Genomic DNA, 19,482 nt, shown 5'->3' on the forward strand with positions numbered 1-19,482 from the left:
CCCTTCTCCCCTAACCCTATTGGTTTGTTTGTACCCCAACCCCTCCCACTCTCCCCCGGTTATATACCTCGTCCCCTCCCTGCTTGAGGCTCTCAGTGCCTTGTGCCTGAGTGTGCGGTGGCTCTCTGGGAGAGATCTGTACCCTCTCTCCCCAGCTCCTTCATCCTGAGACCCTTCAACTGTGGTTGTGGATCTTCTAGCCTGTCCTACCCTCCACCTCACCTGGACCCTACCTTCCCTGGACCTTCTACTATTCCTGCAATAAAACCCAGTTTAATTCCTGGAGTCAAGAGCCCTCCTTCATTCTCTGGTCGAGTGTGCATTTACTCCATCTGGGCCTGAGTGTAAGGTGGGCTGGGGGAGCTGGTTGTCTGGACCAGGAGGGGATCACTCTCGGGAAGGCAGTCACCCCGACAGCACCTACTCGGGTTTCCGCAACTTATTTATATTCTGTATCTCAACTTACGAAGCTTTGTGGATTTTTTCTTGACTTTTGCCCTGTTGCGCTTTGTCTTGGTTTGAAAAGACAGGTGTCTGCTAAGGAAGGCAGGAGCCTCTCTTGAAATGGAAAATGTCAACCCCCTCCCTCCGAATAATTTTAAAGTTAAGGGCTTTCAGACAAAGATATGGGAGTAGGAATAACAGGTCTGTATTAGGAAAAATAAAAATGCAGTAATACAAAAATACACTGACAGAGTCAGAACAGGACCTGACACCCCTGTGGGTCAGGGTGGTGGCAGCAGTCCCATTCCACAGTGGCTCAGCCCTCCTGCAGTGCCAGCGGTGGTTCTGTTGAAGCAGTGATCCTGGAGAAGGGTGGAGTTTTCCTCTGAAGGTCCAGGGGTGGTGTAGATGGGCCTGGTCTTCTTCTGGGGATGGCTGTGGTGTTCCAAATCTCAGAGTATATCCAGGTAGGAATGCTTGGCTCCTCCCCTGGGCGGAGCATCTCCCAATAGGATGATGGACTTTTATCAGCCACGCATTGACACTCAGTGGCCCCATTAACAGAAGAGATCTCTTGGAGGGAGGGTGGGTCTGGAAGAGATAAAGAAAACTGCCCCCCCCCCCCCCCCCGGTTTTAACAGGTGGCCCAATTAACAGAAGATAACTGCCCCACCTCTGACAGATGGCAATAGAATACACATCCCCCAGCCACAATTTGCATTTGCAACCTAAGACACCCTTCCAGTTATCTTCTCCATCCCACTGGGATGCATGAGCAGGTGAGTGGGGGCTCTGTCTGCCTAGCACAGCCAGGTAAGGACATGGGTTGGCAGCATGAAGCATCCTCCTCACATAAGACAATAATGCTATTTTAGCATCCTCCACACCTGCAGATCAAGGAAAGGGGAAATTATAGGGTAGGGCAAAATAAAAACTACATGGTAGCAGAAGTGATGTCAAAAGCAACAGCATTTATAAAAATAGACTTTTCACAAGTCAGTTACTCCTAAAATTATTCTTGAACTATTTTCAGTAGATGTTGAAAAACTTTTGTTTAACATCATATTTCTTTCTGTGTGTGAATCTTTGATCCACTGACACAAGTGAGTGGGAAAAAACTCCTGAGTTTGCAAATCCTGCTGCCGGTCGTGAGGGACAGACTTCCACGTCATAATCTTGCTCATGTATTTCCCGTCATGATTAAGACCAGGTAGTGCACTGGCCTGCAAAGATGCCATTAAGGGGTTTGCCTTATTGATGACTCTTCATGCCTTATTTGGCTAGGAAATCCTCTTCAAATGGAAAGAGAAATATTCTTGCCCTTTCAATAATACATGGGCTTGGAGTGTGGGATGCATTGTTTTCCCTTGTCATTGGTTTGCTCCTGTGATAATGAAGAACGTGTAATTAACACTTAGCTGGTTTCTGTTGATTCATTTGTGCAGTGCTCCCTTCTCCCTTCAGAGAGCTCTTCTCCATGTCTTATATAAGACAGTTCCCAGAACACACCTCTAGAGATGCCTTTTCCCCCAGAACATTGTATTTTGGACTCCTGACTGTAGCAGGCCTAGGGCCTGTGAGGCCTTGGCGGTCAGGAGGCCTGAGCTAGGAAATGCCAAGTCAGCATGACTGGACCCTAGCAGCCTCTCTCTTCCTCCTTCGGACCCTGCTTATCTCCCTGTAAGCCCATAGGTCACTTTCCCCTGACCCTTACTATTGGACAGTTTTCAAAACCCCTGTAGGGTATAAAAACCCCTGATTCTGCCTGGTTCGGCAGAAGAGCTGTCACTGGGAACCTTCGCGGAACACCCGAATAAAGAATCCTGCGGAACCTCACACGGCCTTCTCCTCTCTCTCCCTGCGTCTGCTGCTGCGGCACCTAGCAAGCTACGAGCTGAAATCACTGAGCTGATAATCACTAAGAGCTGAAAATCACTATAGCTTGCTTAGGTGGCCTGAGCTCCCGCTGAGCTATCCTGGCTCTGGCAACCCACTGGGCACATCCCGGTAGGGAGCGGCCGTGATACCTGACCACTTTACAATGTATTAAAACCAGTTTCTTCTGTACTGCTGTTTCCACTCTGTATTTACCACCCGATTCCTTCCTTTCATGTGGGTGGTCTTATTTCTCTTATGAAATTCTCTGACTGAGGTCTGTTCCTCTAATTTATCTCACCATTTCAACTCCTTTCACCTCAGCATCCCCCAGCCTCTTCCTGTTGTGGCTAAAGCTTGGGGGAGGCCTGGCCCCAGGCTGTCTGTGGGGCTCTGCTGTGGGCTGCAGCTCAGCCATGGTGGCAGCAGTGGAGCAAGTGAACATAGAGGGCGGGGGGAGGCTGCAGGTTGAGCTGGGCCCCCTGCACCCAGGGCCTGGCTGGGGCTTGGTGGGACCCACAGGAGGGACGTGATGGGAGGGTGAGGAAGGTTCACTCTATCTCCACCTCTTACAGGTTTGCCATACTGCTCTTTAACTAACTTTTCACCTTCGGCCCCTGCTTTGACATCCCCAATGTCCTGCAGGGCGTGAGTGCCAGGGGTTGGTTTTGGGGGTACATGCTGGGCCTCTGTCCAGGCCATGTGAAAAGGGGCTGAACCAGCAAAACAGAGGCATTGGCAGTGGAGTTTCCAAACCTTTTCCTGTGGTGTCGCTACTGGAGTCATATTCCAGGGTCTTACCTCCCAGATGCTGGGGGTGAGGGGTTGTTACAGGCATATCCACTGTGGAGATGTATGAGCCAGGGCAAGCCGTGAGGGGTTTGGGCTTTCTCTGCTGCCAAGATAATTGGGAATGTAACACCTGCCCTTGCTCAATGGCTGTCAGCTCGCCGTCTCCACACTAAAAAAGGCCAGTCAGGACTTTGCACCACTGCACATAGGAGACCCATAGCATTGACCATCAGTACCTGCCCTGGGCGACAGTGGTCAAGAAGAGGCACTGGAGGTAGGCGTGAGGAAAGTTCTTCTCAGTCTCCAGATCCAAACCTCCTGACACTGCAGGCATCACTTCACATGTTTGCTGACCCAGAGACAGAGATGTGCAGGGTGATTGGAGGATGACTGTCTTGTAAAAACTAGTTACAGCCTCAGATGATGGAAAATGTTATTGTTCAAGGTTCAAACCCACTTCCCAGCAGATTGCTGGGAATTCTGCAGAGATGCCAGAGTGTCACAGCTTAATTTCTGAACACCTGACAAATTCTTCCTTGACTCATTTTCCTTTAATGTCTGCATTTAGTTCCATGTCTCCTGAGACGATTTGCCTCACATGTGCCGTCTTCTGGCAGGTCAGTGTCAGTAGGTGGAGAGCCACCATCCTGTTCCCTGTGTGTCTCAGTAGCCAGGGCAGAATAACTAGATCTTGCGAGTTGGTTGTTTTGTTTTGTTTTTTAATTTGAATACAGTCAATCCTTAATATTCAGACAGTGAATTCCAGGCTAAATTAGGTGCCATTTGTTATTGTAAACATGAGCTTGCCCCCCAAAAAATAGGTCAGTATTATGTCATGTTTTGTAACCAAGGTAAGTTTGTAGGGTAGCAAAACAAAGCCATATTTTTCTGTTACTTGTACTGTGCAAACAGAGTTTTTATCTGATGACACTTTTGACATATTTTTACTCTCGTGAATTTAGCCTCTCCCTGTCTCACACCAATGGTACCACAGTAGTTGGAGCAGATGAGATGAAGACTTGCACTGAAACACTTCATTATAGAGAGCTGCTTCCCCGCATCCTCAGATATTTCTGCTGCAGCAGATCTGCAGTGTTGTGAGTACAAGGACCATATAAAAAAACCCACCTAATTAATATCATATTTCTCTTGTGCTTATTTGAGATGTTTAGCTTGTGCCTGCTGGTGTGAAGACCTAGAACTCATCTTTTAATGCAGATGGATTTTCAGTAGCTGGAAGATTCTTTGGGGGGGGTTTCCTGATCATGTGGTATTGAGGAGATCTTGCTTTTCAGTAGCTGTGTTGGTTTTGCATGGCATATTTTTTTGGTAGTGGGGGAGCCACAGAGATGGCTTCTGCTGGAAGCTTCCACCATGCCCAGCAGAGCCAATCCCTGATGACTCTGAAGATGGACATGCCAAGGCTGGGCCATGTGAGATGATGGTAATGCCTCTGTGATAACTTAAGAAACTGTGATAATTTAAGAAAAAATCAAAACAATGTGGGGCATGGTTTTTTCTAGCCAAAGAGGAGGAGGTGAGAACATGTGAGGGGAACACCAAGGTCAGTGAAGAAGGAGGGGGGAGGAGGTGCTTCAGGTGCTGGAGCTGAGATTCTTCTGCAGGCCATGGTGATGACCGTGGTGAAGCAGGCTGTCCTCCTGCAGCCCGTGGGAATCCAGGGGGGATGCAGAGATCCACCCACAGCCCGTGGGGATCCAGGGGGATGCAGAGATCCACCTGCAGCCTGTGGGGGTCCATGGGGATGCAGAGATCCACCCACAGCCCATGGGGATCCAGGGGGATGCAGAGATCCACCCGCAGGCCATGGGGGTCCATGGGGATGCAGAGATCCACCTGCAGCCTGTGGGGGTCCATGGGGATGCAGAGATCCACCCGCAGCCTGTGGGGGTCCATGGGGATGCAGAGATCTACCCACAGCCCATGGGGGTCCATGGGGATGCAGAGATCCACCTGCAGCCTGTGGGGATCCAGGGGGATGCAGAGATCCACCCACAGCCTGTGGGGATGCAGGGGGATGCAGAGATCCACCCACAGCCTGTGGGGGTCCATGGGGATGCAGAGATCCACCCACAGCCTGTGGGGATCCAGGGGGATGCAGAGATCCACCCACAGCCCATGGGGGTCCATGGGGATGCAGAGATCCACCCACAGCCTGTGGGGATCCAGGGGGATGCAGAGATCCACCCACAGCCTGTGGGGATCCAGGGGGATGCAGAGAACCACCCACAGCCTGTGGGGGTCCATGGGGATGCAGAGATCTACCCACAGCCCATGGGGGTCCATGGGGATGCAGAGATCCACCCACAGCCTGTGGGGATCCAGGGGGATGCAGAGATCCACCCACAGCCTGTGGGGATCCAGGGGGATGCAGAGAACCACCCACAGCCTGTGGGGGTCCATGGGGATGCAGAGATCCACCCGCAGCCTGTGCAGGAGGTGCCCAGGCCAGAGCAGGTGGGTACTGGAGGAGGCTGTGAGCAGCCTGTCCCTGGAGGACTGCACCCCCTGGAAGAGTGACCCATGCTGCAGCAGTTTGGGGAGCACTGCTTGCCTGTGGGAGGGGCTCATGTTGCAGCAGGTCTCAGGGAGCTGCTGCTTGTGAGATTGGAACCACACTGGAAAGTTCACGGAGAACTGTCTCCTGTGGGAGGGACCCCATGGCATTGCAGGGGAAGAAAACCTCGGGTGATGAACTGACCAAACCTCCCAGCCCTGTTTCCCTGCACTGTCGGTGGGAAGGAGGGAGGGGTTGGGGGGAAAAGGTGTTTTTAAGGACTTAATTTACTTCTCATTCTCCTCATCTGATTTTGTAAGTAATAAATTAAATTTGTACTTCTAAGTTGAGCCTGTTTTGCCTTTGGAGTGTTTTTTTCCCCGGTCCTTATCTCAACTCATGAAGACTCCATTACATTTTTCTCTCCTCTGCCCAGCTGGGGCAGGGGAGGGTGAGTGAGCGACTTTCATGGGTGCCTGGCATTTGGCCAGTGTCAAACCACAACAGCAGTTAATGTTGTTAAATCATGCCAGGTCTATCAGTTTCCTATTCTTCAGCAAATGCTTTAGAACTATGAATTAATGCAGACTAATGCTAAGTTTCATATGCACATGTTGCTTAAGACTTTATACTATGGAATGAGGAGTCAGATCAAGATGAACTATAGCCAAGAAACTAAGGGATCAGATAAAGCTGATGGTGCAGCCTCCTGGCTTTGCTTCTGGACTGAAATGTGTATAGAAGTGCTGAGCTCCTGCTGCCACTGCCACAAGAAGGGAAAGGGAAGCTATGCTGTGCCAGTGGCCAGTCATTTCCCATTTGACAAGGGCTGGCTTTCGGGGAGAAGACACAAGCCCCCTAATGGCTGACTGGTCATGGAAGTGGGAACTGAGCAGAAGAAATAGAAATCTAGCAGGGAAGAACTTCATGTTTAAAGGCATACATGAGTTTTTGTCTGTATCTACACCTCACAAATGCTTTGTGACTTGTACAGAACTTAACCTCGATGGAACTCACCATAACAGCATCAGGTGTAATGGCACAGTGGACTGTGTGGAAGGATTGTGAATGACCCCAGCTCAGTAAAACCTGCTGTATGCAATCTATGCTTGAACGTGAGTCACTTTGCTCTAGCTTTAGGAGTGGGTGTTTTGGTAGTTGCTTCCAGGCAGTGAGATGCACATTTCTGTTCTGGTTTTCTCCAGAAATGCAGTAGTGGTTATTCTGGCTGGATTCCTGATTGATACACTGGGAAATTGCTGTCAGTTCTGGGATTCAATTCAATCAATTCTTGTGTTGAAGTGGAATGTTAGGCTGCCCTTTCAACGCGTTCAAATAATTCAAAGGGATGAGTAAAGGTTCCACTGTAGTAACACCACAGAGGTGTGAAGGATAAGGATAATTTTGTGTGTGGGTGTGATGGTCAGCTGAGCAACTGAGACATTCACCCTTTGACCACTGACTTACCCTGAATTGACACAGCACGGCAGTAATCACACTTTTTGCTGCCACAGACGTGACAGAGACTACTATTACATGTTTTTGATGGGACAAACTGATAAAGCAGGATTCTGCTCCCAGCTCTGGCATTTGCTCTGGTGTTTGCTAAAAGCTAAAACCCAGCAGTCCCAGCAAATGCAAACTTTGTGTGTCTCTTTCTGCTGTGTCTTAGGTTTCAAATGCAAGATGTGGCTGGGGGTGTGTATTCTATTGCCATCTGTCAGAGGTGGGGCAGTTATCTTCTGTTAATTGGGCCACCTGTTAAAACCGGGGGGGGGGGGGGGGGGCAGTTTTCTTTATCTCTTCCAGACCCACCCTCCCTCCAAGAGATCTCTTCTGTTAATGGGGCCACTGAGTGTCAATGCGTGGCTGATAAAAGTCCATCATCCTATTGGGAGATGCTCCGCCCAGGGGAGGAGCCAAGCATTCCTACCTGGATATACTCTGAGATTTGGAACACCACAGCCATCCCCAGAAGAAGACCAGGCCCATCTACACCACCCCTGGACCTTCAGAGGAAAACTCCACCCTTCTCCAGGATCACTGCTTCAACAGAACCACCGCTGGCACTGCAGGAGGGCTGAGCCACCGTGGAATGGGACTGCTGCCACCACCCTGACCCACAGGGGTGTCAGGTCCTGTTCTGACTCTGTCAGTGTATTTTTGTATTACTGCATTTTTATTTTTCCTAATACAGACCTGTTATTCCTACTCCCATATCTTTGTCTGAAAGCCCTTAACTTTAAAATTATTCGGAGGGAGGGGGTTGACATTTTCCATTTCAAGAGAGGCTCCTGCCTTCCTTAGCAGACACCTGTCTTTTCAAACCAAGACACGCTGTTAAAGAGGGAGTCGGGGGTGATTCTTTTTCATAGATTTCTCAGACTTAAAGAAAGCGCAAATGGGACAATATTATATCTGAGAACCGTTTGTTGGTAAAGGAGAGTTCCTACCGAAGGGGATGGAAATGCGAGCAGAGAGGGAAAAAGAGAGACAGAGAAAGAAACAGAAGACAGGGACAGTGTTACCGTAAGAACCCCAGCGCTCTGTCAGCAGCAGCATGGCAATTGGTGTTGCGTGTTGCAAGGCACGGCGAGTTGCGTGGCTCTAGTGGAGGCTCGGCGCGGCTTTCAAAGCGGCAGCGTGCCTCCGGTGTCGGCTGCAAGCCGCAGCGAGGCTTGCGCAGCTCTTGTGAATGGCTGGGTGCAAGCTGGCTACGGGCTGGTCGCCACGGCTTGGCACTGCGGCGGGTGTGCTCGCAGCCGGGTGCAAGCGGCGGCAGCCGCTGCTGCGCCCAGGAAACACGGCGGGGGCGGCTGGCTGCGGCGGCTCCTGCTCCACTGGGGAGGCAGCGGAGCACGAGGTCGTCGTGGCGATGATCTGGTTCATGGAAATGGTGAAGCAGGGCAAAAGCAGGTGTGGACAGGGAAGCAGGACCACCAGGATGAAAAACCGAGCGGGGGAGGGAGCCAAACCGAACCTACAGATGAGCTCCCGCTTCCTCCAAGAAACCCAAAGAATAATGGAACTCGTTGTGTCGCAGTCAACTGCTTTTATCTGCTAAAGCTCCTCCCATAGCCCGATTTCCTGAGCATTCTTCCCAGGCACCCGGGCATTTGTCCCACCGGCAAGTGTGGGGGAGGGGGATGTGGCTCACAGCCCGATCGTGGAAGCTTCCCCTGCCCAGACTGGCTGCCGGGCAAAGCCTTTCCGGGGACAGGGCTGCCACCACATGTACAGCCCTTAGAGGAATCTTTCATATAATGTGTAACATATGTTGAGCCATAAATAAAAATCAGATTAGTCCCTCTCACTCGGTATCACAGAGGTAAATGTCTTAGGAAAGAGAGGCACAGCGATCATGTTTTCTAGGTCATAGCCTGGAATGGAGCTCAGGACGCAGTCAGAGACTACAGAGTTCAGAGTTCTCTTGTGAGTCCCCTGCCACTTACCTGCCCCTCTAACCTCCCACCATTGATAGTATCATTATTTTGATGATTGCCAAGTCATTTTATAAAGAGACCAGTCTTTACAAAATTGAAAGTGGAGAGTAAACTGATGAGGTTTATTGGTGTGTTTTGAGGTTGTTTAGCTTTTTAACACAGAATGCCTTTGTCCTGAGTTAAGCATGTCTGTTGAGGTTTGTGCATTTTTTCTGTTTCTTCCTAGCTGGTGTTTTTGCTTTCTCTTTTCTCACTGTGCTGGGATCCCCCATCTTTGCTTTAGGCTTACACTTCAAGGGCTTGCCATACCTCCTCCCAATGATGTTAATGGCTCTTTGGTTCTGGGAATGGGTCACTTAGTAGTAACGAATTCACATTCATATATTTTCATATTTACATCTCACAAAAGGGTCATGATATATTTTTGCCTTCTAGAACCTTGTCTTACCAGTTGGTTTCACCTGCTCTTCCCCAGTGACTTGTGTTGTTGGCAGATTACTGCTCCTTGACTTAATGCACGCTGAAATGTTTAAGTCTTCCCCTCTAACAAGTTTGTCCATCTCTCAAAGGACACTCTTTCTCTCAAAAGGGTGGGCACTGACGTGATTTCTCTGCCTTTGAAATTATTTTTGCTTGTCTTATAGGACAGATGAGTTCACCTCCCATGCCCCTGCATGATTTAGTACATTTTTTAATGGACTGTGAGGCTAGCACATACCTTCTCTGGCAACATGCCTCCTCTTGGTATGCATAGAATAACTTCCAGTCTGAGCTCTCCAGCTTGACAGAGATGTTGCTTCTGCACCATGCTGTTGGTCAAGCTTGTCTGTTCAAGAGAGGATTTTTCTCTTGTGTAGGTTGTGCAAAATCGTTATCACAACTTTCTGGTTCAAGGGGAAGGAGCTGGCACTGACATTTGGATTGACTCTGTCTTTCTCCCGTCTTGGGAATGTCCTGAATTTCTTCTTCACCCAGCAGTTTGAGACAAAGTTTGGAATGCAGTGGTCACTCTGGGGAGGTGAATTCTTTTGGTGTTTTCTAGACCCAGGCCAGTTTGTTTTGTCCAATGATTAAAAGAACCTGAAAGAGGTAGTGAGGTAAGCAGGAAGTGGCACATATTTTCTAGTTTTTACTGTTGCTTTCTGTGTGCAATGAGTGTTGTTTTCTGCACTGATGCCAGAAAACCTGCTCTGTCTAGTGTCAGCCTGACAGTTTTGTTTTCTTGACATATTTTAACATCTGCAGTCACAGATAGTCAGTTCTTAATATAGGAGTACTCCCATGGAATAAACTTTAGAGTGAAAGAGACAGGAATGAAATGTGTTTGTTACTCTGTACTGTGGCCAACAGAACCTGCTGATTCTGCAGAAGTGTCTGTACTTGTCCCAGCAGAAGATGTCTTGCACATGGCTGACTGAAATCACATGTTTATATTACTGTGAGAAGAACCTGAATTGCACATTTCTTAGTGTAAATCTGTTCTAGGGCTTGTATCTTTAGAAGATTTGAGCTTCTCTCCTCTATGTGGTGCAGTGAGACAAGATCTGTCTCAAGTGGAAGGAAAGGGTTAAACAGCACATGAGTAGTCTACTGGAATGGTGATGTTAGGGAAACTTGCTTCAGTGATTATAGAAAAGTGTTGTTTACAAAACAAGGCAGGATAAGCCATCATCCACAGAAAAGAGATTAATCTCTTGCAGAAGTTGAAACTGATTAGTGTCCTCTGATTCCAGGTCTCTGAGAGAAAGTTGTGGTGGGCATGGGGTGTCACATCCTGTCTGACATTTAGTTTTGTGCTCAGGCAGCATTTGCAAGTACAGCACAGTGACTTCTGTCAATACTTCTGTGTTAATACTCCTGTCAATGAAGGGGTCAATACATGAGACAAAGTGAGCATTCATCTCAGAAGCTGTTTTGGCTCTTTGGAAAAAAAAAAGTGTACAGAACTCCTTCTGAGAAGGATATCTGCAGCAGATGACCACTGTAAAACTTATTTTGGCGTAGGCAGCATAACCAGACTCACTACTCTGGAGCTGCTTGTGCTCACAGACCAGATGCTGGGGTAACTGCAGCAGGTCACACCAATGAAGAGGCACAGCCTGGTTCACTTTACAGCTGTGATATGCCTCCCCTGTTCTGGGGACCAGGGAAGTTTCCCAATGCTTTTATCTTGGGATTCCCTTTGCTTTTATCTTGGTTTTATTGCACAGTTCTACTGCAGGTCAGGAGCATTCTAGCCACAGGCCAGCTGAGCTCTGCCTGAGACTCTGGTGGCTTTAGCCTTACTGGCCCCAGGCAGTCCTGCAGCCATGGAAGCTCAGTGGGCAGAGCTCAGGGATTGTGACAGGGTGGTGCAATGTGAAGGGTCCTACTCTGTTTTAAGAGAATCCAGCCTTAGGAGTCATGGAGAATTCAGCATTTTACATGCAGTGGGTTTTGTCATTCAGTGTGTCCCACTCCCAGGAATTTCCAACACCTCTTGTTTTTCCCAGGGAGCTTGCTCTGTGTGCTGGGGTTTGTTTCTGCCCTCACAGTCAGTGTATTTGATAAAGTGGGTAGCTGGGCTTGGTTGGTGTTACCCAGCAAGAAACCAAAAAAGTGATACATGGTTTTTTTCCCATGTCTGTCCTGGAAATCCCAGATGGAGGAGCACTGCCACCAGACTGTAGGGAAGGCTCAGCAACAGGAGCCAGTCCTGGCCAGAAGAGGGCATTTGCACCCCTTGGTTCAACCCTGCAGAGCAGTGCTGACGAGATCGCATCTCTGAGCCAGCAGCGGAGAGTTCCCTGCCTAGAGCCTTCCAGAGAGCTCAGGTAGTACTCAGAATGGCAGTAGCTTTCTGAGCCAGTTACTTTCTCACGGTAGGTGGCTCAGAGGAGCATTCTGTGCTAGCTGGTAGCCTCCCTCTGAATTGCTTTCTGGTTCACAGGATCTAGGATAGGAAATAGCTAATCTGGGCAGTCTCTTGCCAGCCCTTATCTTCAATGACTCCTTGCATTGTATCTAGGAACAAGCATTACGAGCAACTTTGGTCTGCAATTTTTATGCACCTTAATCTATTAGATGGCTTCTTTCTCATGACAGTACTCTCAAATGGTTTCTGTAGTTGTGTTGTGACTCCTGTTTATACTGCACCTTTCTGCTGTGTTTCACTTAAGGATGTGCAGTGGATTCTTAACAGAGCCTGCTCAAAATAGTCTCTTGCAGCCAGAACCTTTATGAAAATAAGAAAGCTTTTTTTGTTTTCTTTACTGGATAGTGCTACAGAAGGAATGTTTTAGAGTACATCTCAAATTTGACTTAGAGGTATATGAACTGCCTTTTATTTCCCTTTAACCTGCCATTACTTCTTAAATCTCTTGTGCCCTTCAGTGGCTTGGAGAAAGTGACACTGGTGTCAAGCTGGGCTATTTTCTTGGGGAGTGAGGGTGCATCTTGTCTTTGCAGCAGATTCAGGACCTTCCCCTTCCCTACTGGCTCCTGGTCCTCACCATCACGTTCTCCTAAAACTGCATCTTCCCCTTCGTGGCAGACACCAGGTACTGTTCTATGGCTGCGGCCCACTGACTGACATGAGTCGACAGCGCCTTGCAGGCCTCTGTTTTGGAGTGACTAGGAAATACAGGGGTAATAGGCTTCTTCCTTCCACTTGTGAAATGTGAAGAAACATGCCTTTGACACCTAAAGGTTTGAGAGTTCTTAGACCTTTCTTTCCCTTCATAGATGAGAGAAGCTTCTGGAAGACTGCAAAAATATCTTGAAGGAAAATGATTCATTCATTATTTAAAGCTTCAAGCACTGCCAAAGGAGGATCAGAAGGATTTGGGAGAAGGGGAAGAAATACTCCATTTAAAAAACAGCCCATAGACTTTTCACCTTTGTGATAGACCAGTAAAGTGGGTGTCTCCTGAGTTGGGTGGGGTGCCAACATCACAGCCTTGGGGCAACTCTGCCCTGCAGCGGGTGCATTCTGCTGTGTCTGGAATATAACTGGGCTTGCCCAGCCTGGTTTTGTAGAAGAGGAAGCCTTTGAATCTAGTGAAAGCTTCAGACTTCCTTTTTAATTCCTGCTTTTGCTTAAAAGAAAGAAGCAACCTGACTATCTAAATTGAGACTCCTGCTTCTGTTCTGGGGCTCTGCCACAGACTTCTTTTGCTGCTTTGTTGCCCTTTGTGGATGATGTAGCAGCTTCGGTCACATTATGAGAATGAACTTTTGTATTAGGTAAGGCCTGCAGTAAAATAAATAAAAATAAATAACATTATTTTGGTAGTATTTCATTAGTGATTTGAAAAAGGCCACTGTGAAATCAGGAGGGAAGAAATGTCATCAACATGACAACTGATGGGAAGCAGCCATATAGATAGCCAAATCAAATTTAAGTAGATACAAGTTCTTTAAATAAACCTCTGTGAAAGCTGGTTACTGAATGACTGTGAAGTCGATAAAGAATTTGAGGAAGTTTAATGAAATTTCTGCATGTCCCTAATAAAACCGAAAGGCTGGTTTTGAGAAGGTTTTTTTGGTGTTGCTGGTTTTTTTGGTGTTGTTTTTTTTTTTTTTTTTTGTTTTATTTTACTTTTTTCTGTAACCAGATCTTCTAAAAGGAATTTCCTGTACACTTCCTAGTATTTCTTAAATGCAGATGTTCAATATAAATTTTTCTTGCTGCTAGATTATTTTTAAACCATGGTCCCGCCCCTCAGCATTCATCCCCTTGAACTGATAAGGCTTTTAGCCTCTTAAAAAAGGATGTCAAAACTTCACCCATGTAGTATGGACATGCAACGGCACACTGCTGCTGTGAGCTGTGCTGATATAGGAAACACATGCTCCACTTTAACCTGCAGTTTCACTCTGCACTTGCAGAAGTGTCTTGAAAATGTCTGAAAATACCAGCTGCTCTGTGGTGGGCATTGATTAAAAAGAAAGTAAACCATCAAAGGCTTGGCACTACAAACCAGACAGAATCAAGCTTGTTTACAAGTCCTCTCATTCAAACCCTTCCTGCCCATATGCTTGTGCTCAAACTTACTTTCTATCAAAATAACCAGATCAAGAATACTAATTATTTTATTTTCTTGGCTTCATTTTATTTTTAGCAAGTTTATCCAGGATAAATACTCTGGTTAAAATCAGCAGGCAGCCACTTACATTTCTGGGGAAGTATATGAAAGCTCCCTCATTCTCTCTGCAGCAGTTGGCATATTAATTGTGAGTACTCAAAACATGAAGCACTCGCTGATAACTGATTCCTGATTTTTTTAAATGTCTGCTACAGCCCCCTCAAACAGAATTTCACCTGTTGTCGCTGAACAAGGAGTCCTTTATATCCTTGCAAACTGCAAGATGAACCTTAACCTGACTTAAATTACAAGTTACATTCACTGGTTTTTACCTCTGTCCTGTAATTGTACTACAGTAGCATCAACCCATGGTATATGGCTGTGTATTTTGGGAAGTCTGAGACAGAAACAGAAAGGACTGGGATAAGCTTTGCAAGTAGATGGGAAAAGACAATCTGCATGCAATCAGGCCCTGTTTTGTCAAATAGCTTCCGTTCCTTATTTCCATAATTATGATGGTATAATGATGTTTTCCCTTCCCCTTTATTAAAACCTGGGGTTTCACTTGAGTACCGGACACCTAGTAACACTTCAGTCTCAGTTCAGAGGTATGCAAGACGTAGAACAGTTGGTCTGCTACACTGCCAACAGCCAGGAAATGCCGTGTCACTGCCACTCCCGCCAGCCCACTTTGCATAGCCCCGTGTGCCACTAGGACCCATGGGAAGCAGGGGCCCCTGGAAGAGGCTTTGCATTCATTCCCTTCACCACGACTATGCTGGACTGAGAGGTGTCCTTCCTGTTGTCTGTGGCATGCTGACTCTGCCAGTCTTCACTCTCCTGGCATTCACATCTGTGCCCCTGCTGGTCTCTACCATCTGGCTGGGCATCACTTACTCCTTTGCTACTGTGAGTTCTCAACTGTAGCTGGGTGTATTGTGGCTACACTCCTACATCTGGATGACATATTACTGCTGCCCTGGTTTCCTGATGAGCAGGTTTCACAGCCACAGTTTGAAGTCACTGGCTCTGCAAGCCTGACATGTTTGCTTAGTAAACAAATAACCCTAAAGAATCAACATGGAGCAGAAGGCAGAGCACAGAGCAAACAGGGTTTGAACATCTCCATGGATGGAGACTCTGCAGCGTCTCTGGGCCACCTGTCCCAGTGTCTGACCTGTCACAGGAAAAATGTACATCCTTGGTTCAGATGGAATTCTGTGTGGTTTCCCTTGTGCTAATTCCCTCCTGTCCAAAATAGAGTCTGGCCCCCTCATCCTTGCTTCCTCCCAGCAGGTACTCCCAGAACCTTCTTGAGCACCCCAGCTCTCTCAGCCCCATCTCCTGTGACAGATGCTCTAGTCCCTTTATCACTTTTGTGGCCCATCACTGCATTCTCTAAATCACATCTGTCTTGTACTAGGGAGGCCACAACTGCACACAGTACTCCATGTAAGGCCTCATCAGTATTTTAACACACCTGACAAATCAGGCTCCTGTTAGACTGTGGCTTCAAAATACCCTTAGGCCTCCACTTGCTGCACTACTCTTCAGTGCTGAAATCCTGCACTTGCATTTTTTCAGAGGAAAAATCCCCTGATGAATTTCCAGTTGTAATTATGAAAAACCACATGCAGCAGGGCTGTAAACTAATGTTGAAGCCTTGCAAACAGAAGAAAAAATATGTGTTCAGAACCGATTTGTGTGTTAATACCCTGGCTTAAAAGCAGTGACTTCAGCCTGGCCTGCTGAAGCCATCACATTTCTTAGTTTATGCCATGTGATGCAGCAGCTAAACGCAAAGGGGGTTGGTGCTGTAACAAGTGCTGGGATAACCACTCAAAGTCCTGTACTTAGTCCTTCATGGGAGAAGCTCGCTCAAAAGCCAGACACTCCTCTTTGACATCCCACAATCTACCTCCAAATTACTAGAAAAGAAACATCACTCTTCTGTTTTGAAGAAGAGTTGTGACATACTTTCCTTAAAGTCTGCCAATGGTTAACAAGATTCTCACTGGTGTAGCACCAAAGCTTCACTGCCTGTTCTGCTGGGTGTCACTGGGAAGCATTCCTCTCCCTCTCTTGTGTTCACTGCCTCTATGGAGAACTTCTGTTGGCTAGAGAGGGTTTTATAGAAACCATGTAGCAAAGATCCTTGCACTTGCTTACAAAAGCCCTCTCACAGAATCTGAAGATGTGGGGACATCCTGGTGACCTTTGGCTCTCTTGCACAAAGACCATCTTCAAAGTGGGAGGACTCTTCTGCAGCCTCTCACAGGCAGAGTTCTTCTGGACAGGCTGCTCCTATCTTTCAGCTCAGATGGATAAAGCTCAAAGTTGATGTAAGAGTAGGGAGGGAGATGATGACCCTTCCTTGAACAGTACCTGCTCACCTCTTCTGGGTACATCATAGCTTACTCTTACTCAGCTTTTTTCAGTAATGGTCCCCTGATGACCAGGAAGCCACCTTCACTTTGCCTGTCTTCCCCATTTTTGCTGGACACCTGCAGCTGGGATACCAGAGCTCAGCTCTGAGCTTTTAGAAGGGAAATTACATGGCTCTCATACTTTGATTGAGTTTGTCATGGAAATGAAAGGGTGGCATTCACAGAGGTCAACATGCTGCAAGAAATGGAAGGAAACAATCAGGTGGGTTTTTTTTTAACTTTTGTACAGTTGCACTGATCATGATTTTGGGTAACTGAAACCCCCACCCCTTACACTGTCCCCAGCCTTAGACAATCTGGGCCTTAACATTTAAGCGGCACATATTCTCTGGCAGAACATTGTTCTTGCCAAAGACACAGTGGATTGATACTCATAAAATACAGACTGAAGCCTGAAAGTGGACATTAGTTCAGGCAGCTCACACTTGGACTTGTGTTGCCCTTCATGCCCAAGTGCATGCTCCCAGCAGCCAGGACATTAAACATTGACACAGTAGAGCACACATTTATGCAAGTCTATGGGACAAGACAGTGCAGAAAAAGCCATTATCTTTATGATCTTCATGAAGAACCTGGCATAATGATAAGTTCCCATTACTTCAACAGGCCCCTGTGCTTGATACACCTGGACACAGAGCAATCTGTGGTTTTGTCTTAAGTGGCACATAGCACACACCCAAGCAGCAGCAGAGGAGTGGTCACGGAGAAGCCAAAGGCAGCACAGCTACTATTTCAAATATTTGTATATGTAGGAGGGAGGAGGAAAGCAGTGGGTAAGAATTAGAAGGCAGCTGGACCTAGAGAGGCTGATAAGTAAAGCAAATTCCTGCATTCTCGCTTGGCTATGGAGAGTATTTTGATCTGCTTGAGGAAGAGGTTGTCCTGCTAGCAATATAAGGAACTTGAAAAAAAGGGAAAGCCAATTCAAGATGAGAGTGTCTTAATTCCCAGAAGCAAGGTAAAACTACAAAAATAATCAGGGCTACTAATTTAGCCCAATAATTTAAATCTCTTTAATTTAAATTGGTGAGTAGCCTATTCCTGCTCACCAACTACGTTCGCAGGGAGGAGTGGTGACTGGGCATAGCCTAGGCAGCCAGCTTAGCCTGCTGGGAGGCTTCTAGGCATCAGTTTTTGGTCAGCAATGAATTGTTACTCAGTCCACTCCTTGCACAGCTGATAACCAGTAATGACAGAAACAGCTTACATGTGACCAAATCTCCCCATGTCAGGATGTTGTGATCTGTCTTTGCTCCTTAAGAAACAATGGAAAATTCCAGCCTCGATGACATTTAATCCATCACCTTTTTCAAAGTGAAGTGATACATGGTATCAGCAGAGCTTCAAGCTGAAATTCAACAGGAGACACATCAGGGCCTTGGACAAATCGCTGGGTGGCCAACTCCACCACACAATCACCCAGACAGCCAAGACACTTGGGCATCCATACACCAGTGTGACCATATTGTACATAAGCAACTCTGACAGCCTTCCAGGGAACATACTGCAGCAGCTACTCATTTAGTGCTTAAATAATTGTCTCCACACATCACTACTTTATGTATCTTCTCTCACTAGACAAGCCCTAGGAATGTACTTTGGATATTCCAAGTCTGATTAGCCTGTATAAATAATTAAAAAAACTCACAGTAATGCTCCTTAAAACACCAACAGAGAGGACATTTTCTTCCTCATTGAGAGTGCAATGTAGGATGCGATGCAGTGATGCAGCAGAGGGACAGTATCAGACCGTGCTTGCTTAAAAGGTTTTGCACAGTAGCCAGCAGTCTTCACAGGGTAACCCATGCATGATCTGGGTTAATTGGCACACATGGGGATCAGGAGTGATGACACACTGCAGCTGGGCAGTTCACTAGAGCCGTGAGGCCTTGTACAGGACAGACATGGTGACCTATTTAGGAACTAAGCAATACCTATGCCTAGAACCACACATGAGTCATGAAAGCATGCAAGTTCTCCTTTAACCACTTCCTAAGCTAAGCTCGCTATGGACACCATAATTTTCCTTCCCAAACTGAAGCAGCAACTCTGATAACATTCTATACCAAGTGTTTAGCTACAAACCAGCAGTTTTGGGGAAAGCCATGAGGTAACACACACAGTTGGAAAGTGGAGTTGTACTGCAGTCTACTGTTGGCTGCAGCTCAAAGGAAAAACAGTACTTCATTGCCAATGTGCTATCAAGGACATTGCCACATTCCCACACTGTGCAGATCCCACCCAAATTGTACATACTTCAGAGGAGAGTTCTGAACTGTAAATGGCCAAACACAGAAGTTACTGTAGGAGTGAGAGCTGGCCAAGAGGCTCTGAGAGCTTCACAGCCTGGAAGTTCAGGGATGAATGCCACACACACAACATCCTGGCTGAGAGGTCACTGTGTCCAGCTCACCCAGATTTGCAATGTCAGTAGCTGGAGCTCCCTCCTCTGTCAGCCAAGGCAGTCTGGCACATGAAAGGTGTTTTATGCACTCACTAGAAACACACAAGTGAGCGTATGACTTCTCCACATAAAGAATATCCCTCACTCAAGGGGAATTACTATCTTTTTCTACAAATAGCTTTAACTATTTAAGATATTTGAATATTTAATTCTATTTACAATATTGTGAAGAACATAACAGAATACCAGTGTGGTACAGAACATTCCGGAATGTTGCCCACAAAAGGCATTAAACTGAGCTCTTGCTACTGTACTACCCCTCCCAGGGATAAGAGGTGTCTGTACCATGGGCAGCCTTGGGCAGGATGTCACAGCTCCTGAGCACAGTCCCATGTACAGAAGGCCTGAAAATATATGTGCTGTTTTTCCCATTTCAGACCATAAAATTCACCAGTGCATCTATGGTGAAATAGAGTAGTGACCAATTTATAAA

The 19,482-nt window shown here is 47.0% G+C and overlaps 1 pseudogene; it reads left to right on the top strand.

Annotated features, from left to right (window-relative positions):
• Positions 1 to 1,640: 1,640 nt before the first annotated feature.
• LOC135281655 (major facilitator superfamily domain-containing protein 1-like) lies at positions 1,641 to 15,594 on the top strand (annotated as a pseudogene).
• The last annotated feature ends 3,888 nt before the right edge of the window (positions 15,595 to 19,482 follow it).

The sequence above is a fragment of the Passer domesticus genome, chromosome 15 (assembly GCF_036417665.1).
Source record: "Passer domesticus isolate bPasDom1 chromosome 15, bPasDom1.hap1, whole genome shotgun sequence".
NCBI classification, from domain to species: domain Eukaryota; kingdom Metazoa; phylum Chordata; class Aves; order Passeriformes; family Passeridae; genus Passer; species Passer domesticus.